This window comes from Orcinus orca, chromosome 17 (assembly GCF_937001465.1).
Source record: "Orcinus orca chromosome 17, mOrcOrc1.1, whole genome shotgun sequence".
Taxonomy (NCBI): Eukaryota; Metazoa; Chordata; class Mammalia; order Artiodactyla; family Delphinidae; genus Orcinus; species Orcinus orca.
This window is the reverse complement of record NC_064575.1, coordinates 39,705,813-39,722,908: the sequence shown is the minus strand read 5'-3', so window position 1 is coordinate 39,722,908 and position 17,096 is coordinate 39,705,813. Positions and strand designations below refer to the sequence as shown.

The following is a 17,096-nucleotide window of genomic DNA, read 5'->3' as shown; positions in this document are numbered from 1 at the left end:
TGAGTACTTTCAAGCCCAGTATTAGATTTGAGGACCCTTGTCTGCCTACACTAAGGGATTTTAAACAAAAATGTATCCATTTACCTTAAGAAGTACAAAGTTTATTTAAGAGCCCCTGATTTCTTTAGAATACGATATGAGTCTCGGCATTGAACAGAAACGTGATTTTGCAACATGTGTCCATATGTGGTTCACATACTCCACATGTGTTCTGTCAGTGGGTCCTGTGACCTCGCTGTGGATCACATGTGTTTTACATATGCTTTGTATGGTTCACATCTGTTTTAAACATTTTTTTTTCCTGACAGTAGACACTCTTGTTATATTACCATTTGCTATAATAATTAAATTCAAGGAACTGAACTTGAGAGCGTTTGTGGGGGAGGGCATTTGTTAGTTTTGATTTATATTTGGTGCTGTATTCAGTGATACCCATTATAACTGCTTATCGTATCTCTTCGTAGGCATACTGTTGCTGCGTTTAACCTCACTGAAGCCAGACTAATCTAGAGATGTTCTTAGCTTCCTGTGACTCATATGAAGGTTATCATTTTAGAAGAGACCTTGAAAACATACTCTGGATTTAGGGGGGAAAAAAAACTCTGACATTTCCAAGAGGAAAAGCTTTTTTTAAGTTTTATATTGTAGATGCAGAGCTTAAAGCATTTAAACACATACAGCAAGCAATATAATATGAATCATGTAACAAAAGTTAAATTTAAGTGAAAACCTTGTGTGGTATGTTGCAGTCACAAAAGAAGATACAAAATTAATGTGGACACCTGCTTGTTTTACTTGTATCAGGAGAAAATAAAATTAATTGTCATTTAATGAATTGCTTTCTGTTGTAGCACACTTAATTATCTCTTCCTGTAACCCCAAGAAGTATCTTTTCAAACTCACAGCTGTATCTGAATAGGGGCTACCAACTAAAGAGGTAAGCAATACTTTTTAATAATTACAGTGTATTTGTTTTCATCTGTCTTTACGGAACATTGTAAAATTAGACACCTGCCCCTTGAATAAAGCAATACCGAGCTTAATGAAGTCTGAGAAGCAGTGACTCTATTTTGTATCTTTTCTTGATGTGTGGATGTAATGCTCATTAGCGTTAATAGTTCTTGGAAATAAATGAAGAATATTGGATTGAGGCTACCTTCTCCAAACACTAAGTAGGAACCTGTTGCCCCCCAGCCAACAAGGTACCTAATGCTCAGTTGGCCAAATGTTAAAAGAGATTTGGTGCTGTAGGCAATTAAATCCATAGTCTGCCCCTGTGGACCAGGCAGCCATAAATAAGCATTTAAAAAGAATCTCAGCCTTTAATGAAGAACAGGGGAATTTTGATCAGTAATCAGAAACAGGTTTGGAGGTACAGGGACAGTGGCATGCGTATTTTGATTTGGTGCATAGAACATGCCTTGTTTTAGAAACATTCCAAAGAATGGATCCCAGTGTACTAGTAAATGTTCAGTGGGTTTTGAAAAGTTGAAGAATTTAGAGTCAGCCATCTAGAGTAGAAAGAGGAATCCTTAATTAAAAATAAATGGTATAGAATGAAATGAGACAAAGAACAGGTACACCAGAAAAAAGGAAAATGTATGAAATACGAAGTGTAGCAATTCTAATGCTTGCAGGTGCTGCATATGAATGTGTGTATATATTTAGAAAGAACTTTTAAATAAAAACGAAAACATGCTTTTATCTTATAGTTTGTAATAACAAGCACATTAATGCAGTGTATGAAATCAACCCAGCTAATGAGGCATCAGAATTCTCAGGAGGAAACACAGTTCCATTCCCATATAGTTAAATGTACTTAAAACATACTAGAAAAACATTAAAAGCAAAGGTAGGTCAGAGGAAAAAAGTAAGAACTGGTAATGGAAGAAACACATTTAGACGGACAAAATGTATGTAGTTTAAAATACTTCATCTTGTAGTATGTAGTTTAAAATACTTCATTCATACTTCACTTACTATTCTAACTAAACTGAATAGTCAAAACTTGTCATTTTTTTCCTTCTGCTTGGAGTCAGTAATCACTCCATACATCTTATTGTGTTTGAGATTGAAATTCAATGAGCTGTGGATTCAGAGATACAATGTAAGGCAAACAATGTCTAAATGTGGAGAGGTGGTGGAAAGTGGTACCAAGAATTGGTAAGGCTGTCCCTTTGCTTCACACCATGCAGCTGCCCATCATACTTTCAGAGATGATCTCTTATAACTCTATTGATGCCTTGTTGGATGGGGTGGACATAAAGGTATTTCTGTTATTTATCATCATGCTAACTTGTACGAGACAAATGACCAGCAGTATGTTGTCAATGTATGAAAGTCATGGGCACATCCAAAACATCATGACAATGATGAGTCTACCCCTTGGATCTTATTCCCAGAGTAACCAAATCTTGACAGTGTACCTCACTGCTTCCTTGATACTCCCACTAAGTATCTAATAGTCATCTCACATTTAAACAAATTCACAGTGAGATTTCTGATTCTCTCTGATTCCCCAAACCCCACCCATCCCACAATTTTGCCAGCTCATTAAAGTCAACTCCATCCTCCCTTATACTCATACCAAAAACACTGCAGTTGTCCATAACCTCCTTGTTTCTCTCAAACCCATATCCTGTCTATGAACAAACACCCTTGTTTCTGTCCCTAAGGACTGTATACTCAGAATACAAATTCTTTTACCATCTTAATCATTGCTATCCTCATCCAAGATATTATCATTTCTTGCCTGGATTATTGCAACAGCCTTCTAATTGCATTGGCTCTTGCCCTCTTTCAATCTATTTGCAACACATCAAAGACACTTTTTGTAAACCATGTTTGATGATATTTCTCTACTCCAGTTCTTCAATGCTCTCAATGCGCTGAGAGTAAAAGCCACATTTCTTACAAAAGCCTGCATGATCCCATGTCTTGGAGCTTCACAATCATTCTTCTTTCCTCATTTTGCTCTAGACATACTGGCTTCTGCAATGCCCTACACACCAAGCATGACTTTGCTACAGGGTATTTGCACTTACTGTTATTTTTCCTTCAAACACTCAGGGCTCAAATACGCCCATGGATTATTCACTCTCTTCCTGTAGGTCTCTTCTCAAATGTTAACTCATTGGAAAACTGACACTCCCTAACTTTTGCAGTTTTTCTTTGTAGCATGTAACTTCACCTGATACAGCATTCATACATCCACAGTACCTACCATAGTTTCAGGCACATAGTATTTATTCAGTAAACTTTTATCAAATGAGTTAATTCCCTCATCACAAGTGGAGAAAAATAAAGCCCTGGAAATCTTATCAAGTCTCAGCTTGTCACAGAAAACTACAGACTAAAGAGGTAGAAAGTAGTGTCCATACAACACAACATCAAAGAGAAGAGCTTTAGCTATTTGTTCTCAGGACTGTCCAGAGGCTGTTGAAGGACACTCAGTGGAAAAACAGACATCAGACATTCTTCACACGCTTCCTCTGTGCTAGTGATTTTTTTTCCTGAACACATAGAAGATTCAAACTTTATGAGGTAAAGACTACCGTCATCTCCTTTTCAATAGTGACCAAGGACTTCCAAGGTACAGAAATATTAAATAACTTGTCCAAGGCACTTGGTCAGAAAGTGTCAGAGTTGGCATTGAAACTAAGGCAAGCAGGCTTAGTTTCAATGACTTAATAGAATTTGACTTAATAGAATTTCTGGACTTTCAAATCTAAGTAATTCGGAAATTATTGTGACTCTGCCCGCTAGGCCCTGGCACCACCCAGGATTCTGTAACGCTGTAAAACTCACAATATGTGATGGGACAGACACCTCTATATCTTTTTTTCTTATTGAAGTACATTTGATTTACAATGTTGTGTTAGTTTCAGGTGTACAGCAAAGTGATTCAGTTATACATATATCTATATCTATATCTATATCTATCTATCTATATATATTTTAGATTCTTTTCCCTTATAGGTTATTACAAAATATTGAGTAGAGTTTCCTGTGTTATACAGTAGATCCTTTTTGGTAATCTATTTTACATATAGTAGTGTGTATATATTAATCCCAAACTCCTAATTTATCTCTCCTCCCAATGCTAAATAGATCAAGTCATGGACAGTTAACTTTAAAAAGATATTATTCTCAATAGGATGATTATACCCTTAGGCTATGAGCTTAAATGTCTTTGCGTAATCCATTTGTTGTAGAGTAAGACCAGGCCCATTTGTAAAGTTTTGACTTTAACCACTTTCAAATTAGAACTATTGCATTTCGAGAAATTCTGTGATTTACATCTTATACATTTTATAAGCCCAATAGAATATCCCATAGAATTAAGACACTTAATATTTATATGAGAAGTATAGATTTTTTTACTCCTGTAGTATTCAATATGCTGTAATATTAGTTTGTATTCACAGGTATATGTCGGTGTGGACAAATACCACAGATGCACGCTCACACACACACACACACAGTAGACACACATGCTTGCATGTCTCCTTGGAAATATCTGACAATGCATACAAGGTTAGATAATGTGTTTGCCATTGGAGTTTGGCCTTTGTGCTTGAAAATATATTTATTAGCTATGAGAAAAATTCCTGAATTCAACTTAAGAAAAGAAAAATCTCTTTAATTTTAGTTTATTCTCCCTTACTCTTAAAGATAGAAGACAAATGAAAGTTTATAGCATGATTTTCCCTATGACTAAACTGAGGTACAGAAAATTTCAATGGCTGTGCAAAAGGTATACTGTTACTAAGCAGCAAAGAAAGAACTTGATAGTTGGCGTGTTGCTTCCCAGTCTATTGCTTTGTGAACGTGCAGATCAAGAGAGCAGAGACAAGTATTTATCTTAAATAACCAAGCCGCAGGCTTCTTAGAAACAGATAAAGGTTCTTTATGGCTCCCAGGGGTCCTTTGTGTCACTATTATTGTGTCACATTATTTCTGACCCTTCTTTAATTTACTCACTTAATTTTTTGTATCTCTTTTTATATAAAATGAAACACTGACATTTCAAAAAATGATTGTATCAAATGATAGTATGTTTTGAATATAAATGTATATGTACAGACAGATAAATAGATAGACAAATAGATCTCATTATTTCTACTACATTGATAGACATTTAATATTCAAACTCAGAATCGACGTATCTGGGGAGAGGTGAGTCCAGGGGTAAACAGATGAAAATAAGCAGCCCTTTCCTTTTGACATCAAAAGTAGAAAAATCCAGTCTTTTCTCCTAATTTTTTTCTTGTTCTTTTGACAGCAGTCCATTTCCCATTATTTCAGGGCTGGTTGTTATACTAGTCTTTATTTTTTATATTCATAAACTCAGCTTTTATACTTTTCTCATAGAAAACACTTCACTCTGCTTCTTTTGTGGATTAACATTTAAAACAAAAGATGAACAAAGTAGGAAGTAGGCTCGTTTATACGCGATCCGTCCCAGTGTATTGGTGAGTATTCTAAGCTCTGAAGAGCTTTTAAGAAATATAAGCTCTTAATGCTAAGATCGCTATTGTGTTAACAAATACTTTTCTATAAACTCAAACTCCCCAGCTGTATGAAACATCACTTTATTTATTTTTTGGTTTTAAAAAAATTTATTGCAGTCAAGACATCTATCTTTTAAGATGATGCATTTTGAATACATAGTTGGGTTAAGCCTTATTACTTTGGTCTAATAAACAGAGAGATGAAAATTGAGCTGCTGGATGAAGCCCTAAAACTCTGACATTTGTGTCACTTGCCTCAGCCACCTGGTTGCCTACAAAGAGATCCTGACCTTTGTCCCAAAGCATTGCTGTGGGGATTAAATAACGAATAGCTGCAAGTGATTTTGAAGGGCAACTTGGGATGACTTTTGGGTGTTAGTTTACCCTGGGTGCCCCAAAGAACAATCCAGTGCACTTGTACTGTGGCGTCAGACTTGACTCCTAGCAGGTAACCAATATGCTTTATTTTGATTATAGTAGGAGGCCAGGATTAATAACAATACTCACTTAAGGATGAAATTATATTCAGTCCAAATAATGGATGAACTTACAATTCTGGACTTTTCTTATTGTTCTCTTTCAAAGTAAAAAAGAGTTAGAGAAAGCCAAAAGATGTTCATTATTTTTTTTTAATTTTTATTTTACAAATGCCCAAGCAAAAGATTATTTTCTTGGGCTAGGGTTTTGTTATATTTTTTTCTTTAAAATGTGAAGAGCAAGTGCCTTATTAAATTAATTGAAAAGGCTGATGCAGTTTTTCAGTGTAGACTCCATAAGCTTTTGTCAGCAGATTGGGTATGAGTTATTGTATAGGCAAAATGATATGGACAACTAATTATTTGAATGGTAAATATCAGTCAAATAATGAAACTGCTTTAAAATATACATCTTAAAATTTAAATAAATTTATTCACACCAGTATTTTTTTTTTATCTTCAATTGTAAGAGAAATTTGTTAACAGTGATTTATCCATTTTGTTGGAATATATTTGCCATACTTATTCTTGAAATAGGTTTCCATTATTCACAAGTAAAGATAATCCTGTCCATTCCCCACTGCCCATCCCCCCAGCCCAGGTTCTCATTATCTCACACCTGGGCTATTGTCTATTTCTCACCAATCTCTCCCCTTCCAATTCTTCCTAGACAACATATCCACTCTGTCTTTTATCATCCCATTTATGTGACCTCTCCCATTTTCTAGAGGATAGAGTTCAAAGCCCATATTCTTGCCGTGAAACCATTCTACATGCTCCCTTTCTTTATCCTCCTAATTTTATCTTTGCTTTTATTTTTCTACATAAAGCTTTTACTCCAGCCAAATGACTTTATTAATTAGTCCTCTTGTCCATTAATTCAATAACTATCTACTTATTATCCACTCCATGTAAGATTGTGTTTCTTGTGTCTGTGATGATTCTGAAGGATGCAAGGCAGCAGCTCTCTGACCTGCTCAGCTATGAACATGCTCTCTCCAGTCAGGAGTTATTCACCTGCTCCTTTCCTAGTTTCACTTGAAGACTTCCCTGGAACATTCTAGTCTTAATGATCAGGCCTCTTCTACATATATAAAGACTGCATCACTATATCAGTACATTTGCTCTATCAGTTAATCCACAGAAAGACAGGAGCTTATGTTTGTTTCTAGCCTATGAAGGCCCTTTACAGTATCCTTCATATAATACAATCTTAATAATTATTGATTGAGAGGAAACATAAGGAAGTAAAAGAGAATATGTTTTAAGTCGGACACAAGCGTGAATCCTGTTTGTGCTCCTGTCTAGCTGTGCTTAGGCAATTTTATTTAATCCTTCTGAGTGATTTTTCCTCATTTAGTAATGGGCATGATAACTACGCCATAGGGAGCTCTGAATGCTAAATAGTTAATCACCTTTTCTCTTGATGATGAAGAGGAACTAAAATTAGAACTTGTGAATTTATTCTTTGGATAATCATTTTTTCCAAGGAAAGATTACAAAAGAATCATAATCCATTCCTGCCACAATCAAACATGAATTGTCTTTCTGGTTTATGTATATGTTTAATATTTACATATGTGTGATTGCATTATGGCTGATTTTCTTTGAAAATCAGAAGGTCTGGTTTTAATATTTGTCCATAAATAGAAGAAACAAATTTCTACTTGCAAGTGTCATTAAGCATAGTTTTCAAGAGACTGAAGATTTGTCTGTTTTAATCATAATTGCCTAGTAACAAACTTCATAGCACAATATTAATGAGTTCAGATAATATCTAACTTTTTCAATGGCTCCATTTGTGGTGTAGACAGCTAACGTCACTCAGGAAGAAGTGGGTCTACTTATCTGGATTGTGGAGCAGCATTTCCACTGCATATGCCATAGCCCAGTCCTCCAGGTTTTAGAAACCATAGGTCCTGACACCTTGCAGCTCTCAGCAAAGGAAACTGTCACCATAGGAAATTAAAGTGCCAACCCCTCAACCAGAGAGAACCGTCATGGTGGTTAGTTCTGCAAGCCACCTAGCTATTTCCTGAGCTTTTATAAGGAATGGTACCTTGAGACCGCAAACATGGTAGACACTTAACATCCTTCTCTAGGGCCTGAAGCATCACAGTGTCTGAGGGTTGTGCGAGCAACTTAGGGACTTGTAAAATGTTCTCAAAAATGCAGAAGATATAGATGCCTATGAGAGAAATCATTAGCAAATTCACTATTTTTCTCACCTCAGAAGGGGAACCAACTTGGACAATTATGAAAAACAAAAGAATAACATTTTAGATTTGGGTAAGATACAAATTAAGCAGTTGATCGAGTGCAATCATTATGACTATCTCTTATTTGCTTTCTTCTTTTTTGTTGTTTTTAACAAGTCTTTAAAAAAAATTGTGGCGAGATGTATATAACATAAAGTTTGCACATGGTTGTGCATGTCACCACTATCCATCTCCAGATTTCTTTTCAGCGTCCCGTCTTGTACCCGGTCAACAATATTTCTCCCTTCTTCCCTCCTGATTCCAACCTCTGCAAACCACTCTCCTTCCTTCTGCTCTATGCATTTGACAGCTCTAGGTACCTCATGTACTGGCTTTCTTTTCTTCACCTTTCACTCCTAAACATATACATTTTTCAATGTGTTGTCTTTGGGAATGTGGACTTACTTACAAACCATTTGCTAAGAAGTGCTGCAGCGCAGTGAGAACTCCTATGCTGGTGGTTTGATCTGTGCCGGTGGTTGATCAGCCCAGCTTGCTACTGCCTCTGCGGAGGGTGGCTTGGTGGGCCGGCCTCGTGAGCGGCTCCTCAGGTTTACTTTGAGAGACTGTATGTGACCCTGCTGAGGCAACCTTTGGACCACAGATGCCCATGCAAAAACTTTTACCATTAGAGTGTAATGGAAAGCAGATTTTCACATTCAGGGAAAATGTGATTTCAGAAATATTAAAGATCTTTATGTGGAAAAGGCATCTTTTTAACTGAGTCCCCACAGGAAACACATTTCCCCTTGGGTGTTATGTAACATAAGCATGGTTCGGGCTTTGAGATAGAGTTCAGGCAATTTAATGGGGGACAAGCAACAAACTCAAGCTATCCAGACTTGAACTTGAAAGAAATACAGATGGAAAAAATATAAAATGATCAAAATTTATACAAGATTGCTCTGATCAGGAAATCAGTTCATCAAAAGCAATGGTTTGCAGAGTATTTATAAGTCCATAATTTGAAATATTCCTTTCTCCATAAGCTGCCTTTTAATACTTCATTGAATGATAAATCAAGGCAGAATACTATACGTAGTAAATTCCTACAACTGACTAATCCTTTCATAATTATTTGTGTGTATAGAGAATAATGTACTGCTCTGCAGAGAATACCAGGTTTGAATTTACTTAAATTACCTTATTAACATAAAAATTGGAAAAATATGTATTCATTTGTCTTTGGACCATCTCTTGGTGTTATTATCTCTAGCAATAATAATCATAATATTGTATACACTACTCATAATTAAATCACTTTTTTCTTTTCATTTATAAAATGCTGAAGGTTTTGCACACTCATTTCTAAATATACAGATGTCAAGGCTAAGGTACTACAAAGTCATTAAAACTGAATTTTTATGCATTGATCTAGCAGGAAGCAGTTTCCCCTGATGTCAGTGAAAGAAAATTGCTGTTTTTTTCTCTGTGACCCTTCCCAGAGAAATAAACTGGCATTTGTATATTGTAAACAGCCAAACAGCATCTTTTAAATATAAAACTTTACAGTCAAGTGCCAGTAGTTAGATCTGATATGAATTTTCTGATGAGCATTATGGTATAATGTGTAAAATGCCAGGAAAACAAAGACTTATAGGAAGAGAATTCCTCAAGGGAAACCAAGCTCCAAACCTGTCAATCAAAACCTCAGGCACATTTCTATCCCTATATCCAGCCAGTGGTATTGCTACTGAGCGAGAAAGAATATAAAATCTGAATAACTGCACGGCACACGGTTGACCTTTGTTATGACCTCTGGCTTTGCATGTAAACAATGTCTTCACAGGGGAGGAATCATCAGTTTGGAGGCAGAGAATTTGAAGAAACATCTTTGCCAAACATTTGCCTATGCCTATTTCCCATCATTCCTCATATATCCTGAATGGTCTTAGAGTTATAAGTATCAGTTAACTGCTATAGTACCTGCTTTGTACGTCACGTCCACTCTAAAATAAAAAGCGTTCGTAATTTTTTTAATCTTTATCCTTATCTTTCTCTCTTTTTTTTGAATTTAATTTTGACTGTAATGATCATGCCTAAAAATATCGATAATATTTTCATGAAATATTGAAGAAATACATGTCTTTCTCACAGACAGGCTAACATTGCAGTTCCTGTTGGTGAGAAATTTGGGGTCCTATTATGACAACCAAGCAGGGTTTGCACCTATCTGTCGCTTATCTTTCCAGCTGCAATGATTTTCTCATGGTTGCAAGCACAACAATGTATTTTTTTAAACATCTTTATTGGAGTACAATTGTTTTACAATGGTGTGTTAATTTCTGCTTTACAACAAAGTGAAGCAGCTATACATATACATATATCCGCATATCTCCTCCCTCTTGCATCTCCCTCCCACACTCCCTATCCCACCCTGTAGGTAGACAAAAAGCACCGAACTGAACTATCTCCCTGTGCTATGTGGCTGTTTCCCACTAGTTATCTATTTTACATTTGGTAGTGTATATATGTCCATGCCACTCTCTCACTTCATCCCAGCTTACTCTTCCCCCTCCCCGTGTCCTCAAGTCCATTCTCTACATCTGCGACTTTATTCCTGTCCTGCCCCTAAGTTCGTCAAAACCATTTTTTTTTTTTAGATTCCATATATATGTGTTAGCATACGCTATTTGTTATTCTCCTTCTGACTTGCTTCACTCTGTATGACAGACTCTAGGTCCATCTACCTCACTACAAATAACTCAATTTCATTTCTTTTTATGGCCCAGTAATATTCCATTGTATACATGTGCCACATCTTCTTTATCCATTCATCTGTCAATGGACACTTAGTTTGCTTCCATGTCCTGGCTACTGTAAATAGAGCTGCAATGAACATTGTGGTACATGACTCTTTTTGAATTATGGTTTTCTCAGGGTATATGCCCAGTAGTGGGATTGCTGGGTCATATGGTAGTACTATTTTTAGTTTTTTGAAGGACCCTCCATACTGTTCTCCATAGTGGCTGTATCAATTTACACTCCCACCAGCAGTGCAAGAGGGTTTCCTTTTCTCCACACCCTCTCCAGCATTTATTGTTTCTAGATTTTTTCATGATGGCCATTCTGACTGGTGTGAGATGATACCTCATTGTAGTTTTGATTTGCATTTCTCTAATGATTAATGATGTTGAGCATTCTTTCATGTTTTTGTTGGCACTCTGTATATCTTCTTTGGAGAAATGTCTATTTAGGTCTTCTGACCATTTTCGGATTGGGTTGTTTTGTTTTTTTGTTATTGAGCTGCATGAGCTGCTTGTAAATTTTGGAGGTTAATTCTTTGTCAGTTGCTTCATTTGCAAATATTTTCTCCCATTCTGACGGTTGTCTTTTGGTCTTGTTTATGGTTTCCTTTGCTGTGCAAAAGCTTTGAAGTTTCATTAGGTCCCATTTGTTTATTTTTGTTTTTATTTCCATTTCTCTAGGAGGTAGGTCAAAAAGGATCTTGCTGTGATTTATGTCATAGAGTGTTCTTCCTATGTTTTCCTCAAGAGTTTGATAGTTTCTGGCCTTACATTTAGGTCTTTAATCCATTTTGAGCTTATTTTTGTGCATGGTGTTAGGGAGTGATCTAGTCTCATACTTTGACATGTACCTGTCCAGTTTTCCCGGCACCACTTATTGAAGAGGCTGTCCTTTCTCCACTGTACATTCCTGCCTCCTTTATCAAAGATAAGGTGACCCTATGGAAATGGGTTTGTTTCTGGGTTTTCTATCCTGTTCCATTGATCTATCTTTCTGTTTTTGTGCCAGTACCATACTGTCTTGATTACTGTAGCTTTGTAGTATAGTCTGAAGTCAGGGAGCCTGATTCCTCCAGCTCCGTTTTTCGTTCTCAAGATTGCTTTGGGTATTTGGGGTCTTTTGTGTTTCCATACAAATTGTGAAATTTTTAGTTCTAGTTCTGTGAAAAATGCCAGTGGTAGTTTGATAGGGATTGCATTGAATCTGTAGATTGCTTTAGATAGTAGAGTCATTTTCACAATGTTGATTCTTCCAATCCAAGAACATGGTATATCTCTCCATCTATTTGTATCGTCTTTAATTTCTTTCATCAGTGTCTTATAATTTTCTGCATACAGGTCTTTTGTCTCCTTAGGTAGGATTATTCCTAGATATTTTATTCTTTTTGTTGCAATGGTCAATGGGAGTGTTTTCTTGATTTCACTTTCAGATGTTTCATCATTAGTGTATAGGAATGCCAGAGATTTCTGTGCATTAATTTTGTATCCTGCAACTTTACCAAATTCATTGATTAGCTCTAGTAGTTTTCTGGTAGCATCTTTAGAATTCTCTATGTATAGTATCATGTCCTCTGCAAACAGTGACAGCTTTACTTCTTCTTTTCCGATTTGGATTCCTGGAGGGTTTTTATCATAAATTGGTGTTGAATTTTGTCAAAAGCTTTTTCTGCATCTATCCAGATGAACATATGGTTTTTCTCCTTCAATTTGTTAATATGGTTTATCACATTGATTGATTTGCATATATTGAAGAATCCTTGCATTCCTGGGATAAACCCTACTTGATCATGTTGTATGATCCTTTTAATGTGCTGTTGGATTCTGATTGCTAGTATTTTGTTGATGAGTTTTGCACCTATATTCATCAGTGATATTGGCCTGTAGTTTTCTTTTTTTGTGATATCTTTGTCTGATTTTGGTATCAGGGTGATGGTGGACTCATAGAATGAGTTTGGGAATGGTCTGCCCTCTGCTCTATTTTGGAAGAGTTTGAGAAGGATAGGTGTTAGCTCTTCTCTAAATGTTTGATAGAATTCTCCTGTGAAGCCATCTGGTCCTGGGCTTTTGTTACAAGTATCTAATTTCTATTTTCCACTCTATGCTTTTTATAGTCTATACTGCCCTCTGAAATATTCTTTCTCTCGTCTCTTCAGTGACAATCCTAGCAATATTTATAGCTGAACTCCTCTCTGAAGCTTTCTTTAATGATTTCAGACAAGTTTAATAGCACTTAATAGATTTAATACTACTTTTGCTCTTGTTCTAGATTGTGTGCTTGCATGTACAAATACATAAATTGCTTTTTAAATCAAATGTAAATTGCTTGGGACCAAAGGATATGTCTTCTTTTAACCCCTGTAGTCCTTTTAATGCTAACTTTCATTGTAAGACTATGAGGAGTCTTATCTCACTAAAAGCCATCCTTCTTTTAAATTATAAGGAGATGTGGTACATATATACAGTGGAATATTACTCAGCCGTAAAAACAGAGTGAAATAATGTCATTTGCAGCAACACAGATGGACCTAGATATTATCATACTAAGTGAAGCAAGTCAGACAAAGAGAAATATTATATGATATAGCTTATATGTGGAATCTAAAAAGATGCTACAAATGAACTCATTTACAAAACAGGAATAGACTCACAGACATAAAACCAATTTATGGTTACCAAAGGAAAATGAGAGAGTTGGAATAAATTAGGAGTTTGGGATTAACAGATACACATTACTGTATATAAAATATATAAACAACAAGGACCTACTGTATAGCACAGGGAACCATCCTCAATATCTTGTAATAACCTATAATGGAAAAGAATATATGTATAAATATTTATCACTGAATCACTTTACTGTATACCTGGAACTAACACAACATGGCAAATCAGCTTCAATAAAAATTTTGAAAAATAAAAAAATTAAGTACTGAGTACTAAAAAAATAAATAAATAAAATATAAGGTGTCTTTCTAAAATGAGAAGTAGTCTGTTCATATTGATTCGAACCTGAAATCCTTGCTAGCTGTGATAGGACCCTCTTTGATCTTACCTGTTCCTTCCTTCCAACTTCATCCCAAACCTACAATTGCTATTGTGCTCTTGTGACCAGGAATTGGGTGTCTTACAGCACACACCAGTGCATATGTTTATAGGTTCATCATCTCCCTGTCCTGTCAATCCTTCTCATTCACCTATTAATTCTTTTTTTTTTTTTTTTTTGCGGTACGTGGGCCTCTCACTGTTGTGGTTTCTCCCGTTGCGGAGCACAGGCTCCGGACGCACAGGCTCAGCGGCCATGGATCACAGGCCTAGCCACTCCGTGGCATGTGGGATCTTCCCAGACCGGTGCACGAACCCGTGTCCCCTGCATCGGCAGGCGGACTCTCAAACACTGCACCACCAGGGAAGCCCACACCTATTAATTTTTAATCGCCTTTTAAGATTCAGGTCAAGTAACACTTCTTCATTGAAGCCTTGCCCCTGGAGACACATGCACTCTGCTATGAGTAACATCTGTCCTCTGATAGTGCCTGAGCTTCCTTCCCCTCTGTCTGGGCCAGCTTCATATTACACAGTATTCTAAAGTACTGTCAACGTCTCTTCTTTTCCCTGGGGCACTGTAAACTCTTCAAGGAAAAAGGGCTGTGTTTTATCTGTCCCTGAATTCCTTGCATGTGGCAGAGGACCATTACATGGTAAGCAGGTAACAAATCACACGAGAAGTGAGGTGACAAGGAAGCTGAATGACTGCTTCTCAAGTACATTGTGGTTTACTGCCTGGGGCTGAACTTCACTTACATCTTTAAGTAGGTTAATAATGATGACCCATAAAATAAGTGAATGTGTTTGTAAAACTGTAAAGTGCTATCCAGCACTGGTTAAATTTTAGTATGCGTGAAACTTTATCAAGGAGCATTGAATTTTAAATTGATTTTATTATGAATATGTACATTGTTAGGCCAAGTAGTGATGAACCTCACTGTTTTTTGCCTTTTCAGACTGTTTCCTTGCCACAGGTGATCACAGGCTTAGGCAAACCCAGACCGTATTTAGCTGTTGGCCTTCTGTTTCCCTTAACACAGGAGATGAATGCTAACCCCTTTTCCAGCTAGCTGCATGTGGAACAGTTCTGGCTTCAGTCCCCTGCCACCTGCCAGCTCTGGGATCTCAGGGTGCTCCTGGGAGAATCATAGGAATGCGGATGAACCCCTGAAAGAGACCTGATGGTGCAGAGAAGGCATCCGACAGAGGATCATGAAGCAGAGAGCAAAGAAGTGGGGTTGAAAAGAGGGAGGTATACGCGGAGATTGTTTTTCATCTCAAAATGTGCCATTGTATTCTACATTCTCCTTGAAACATTTCAAGGGCTCCATTTGCATATATTAGATGCTTACTTCTTTTCACATCATGTTCTCCATTCCTACCGAATTACGTGTCAATCTATGAACTGTTTCTCCTTTGTACTTCTGTCACTTTAGTACATTAACAATTGCAAGTAGAGGTTTTCCACAGTGTGTTTTCCTCTTGGTACAACTTCTTTTGAATCTATCCTGTGTATACAGAAAGATCTCAAGCGTGTGGGCCAGTCAGAATGAAGCCAAGCCCGCACTGGTGGAAGTCTACATTCTAGAAGGGCTCCAAAGACACAAGGACACACAGTTGCAGTGATTACAGTACTCAAACCTACCTAGATTAGTTGCAAAGATACTTCTTTAGCACTATTTTCACATTAATTCTATTATTGTTTAAATATAATTGCGTTTCTCTAGTTGATGTAAGTAAATCCTTTGCTTAAAATATTTCATTTTGTTTCAACTGTTAATTTGTTTTCTGAAATGAGTGTAATAAATACAAATTTTTATTTGTCCTAACAATTAAAATGCATGGATTAACCCCCAGCTTGTACAAATGCAGAATCATTACTATCCCTAACAATGTAAAACTCTGACAAATTAGATATCACTATTTCTTAAGGAAAATTGATCATAAGATAATTTTTGGACCTAAAAATCTGCATTTGTCTCAAGCACATTTAACATGCATTCATGGGAGAAGGATCATCTTTTTTCTGTTTCATATACAACTCTGTTAAGTGGATATCTTATGTTTTCTTACATTTCCTGCATATAATTTAAAGGAAAAAAAAGCCATCCAAAAAGAGAATAGAGGGAATGAATGTCTCAATCCTTTTTTAATTGTATCACTGATTCTTGGGGGGGTATAGTGTGATAGCTTCTGTATTTTCTTTACTCCCTCCCTCCCCAATTTTACTGAGTTGTGGTTGACTATAACATCGTATAAGTTTAAAGAGTACAACATAATGATTTGATACATGCATATAATGTGAAATGATTACCACAATAAATTTAGTTAACATCTGTCACCTCACATAGTTGCAACATTTTTTTTGTGAAGAGAACTTTTAAGATTTACTCTCTTAGCAATTTTCAAATATACAAAACAGTATTGTTAACTTTAATCATTATGCTGTGCATTACATCCCTAAGACTTTTTATTTTATAATTAAAAGTTTGTGCCCTTTGACCACCTTCAACTATTTCCCCTACACCCCAGCTCCCACATGTGGCAACCACTGATTTGATGCCTTTTTATGAGTTTTTTCTTTTCAGATTCCATTTAATTGAGGCCATACACTGTTTGTCTTTCTCTGATTTATTTCACTTAGTATAATGCCTTCTCTACTTTCTTGATGACTTGGTTATTTGCCCTAATTTAATAACAACAAAAAATGTTTATTGAAGACCCCTGTGAATATTAAGACTAAATTTACAAACTGTCTCACACGTTTACAAAATGTCTCACAGAGTTATTTAACTAATCTTTCTATTGTTTACACGTATTCTAACAACACATTTGATTCCCAGTTAATTTTCAGTTTATTTTAGTGAATTTTCTGGCCACTTTGCCCTCATAGTTGTTGATGAAAATAGTCTGTAAAAATTGAGAAAAATTATTTATCATTTTTTTCTGTTTTTTTGACAAATCTGTTCAGTCCTACATGCCTCAGACACTAGTATTTATTGATATTTTTGTTATAGTGTTTAAAGAATTTTTGTACCTTCTGTTAATGGTGATATC

The 17,096-nt window shown here is 36.2% G+C and overlaps 1 long non-coding RNA gene across 5 annotated transcripts in view; it reads left to right on the top strand.

Annotated features, from left to right (window-relative positions):
- LOC125960276 (uncharacterized) overlaps positions 1 to 16,385 on the top strand; it is an 87,088-nt gene extending 70,703 nt beyond the window's left edge. Inside the window, exons 6-8 of one of the 5 annotated variants that reach the window (XR_007472581.1) lie at positions 465 to 937; positions 5,374 to 5,474; positions 14,996 to 16,385. This is a non-coding gene — a long non-coding RNA (uncharacterized LOC125960276). Of the gene's footprint in view, positions 1 to 464; positions 1,057 to 5,373; positions 5,475 to 14,995 lie in introns of those variants that run through there. The other 4 variants (XR_007472580.1, XR_007472582.1, XR_007472578.1 and 1 more) reach the window with 4 other exon arrangements.
- The last annotated feature ends 711 nt before the right edge of the window (positions 16,386 to 17,096 follow it).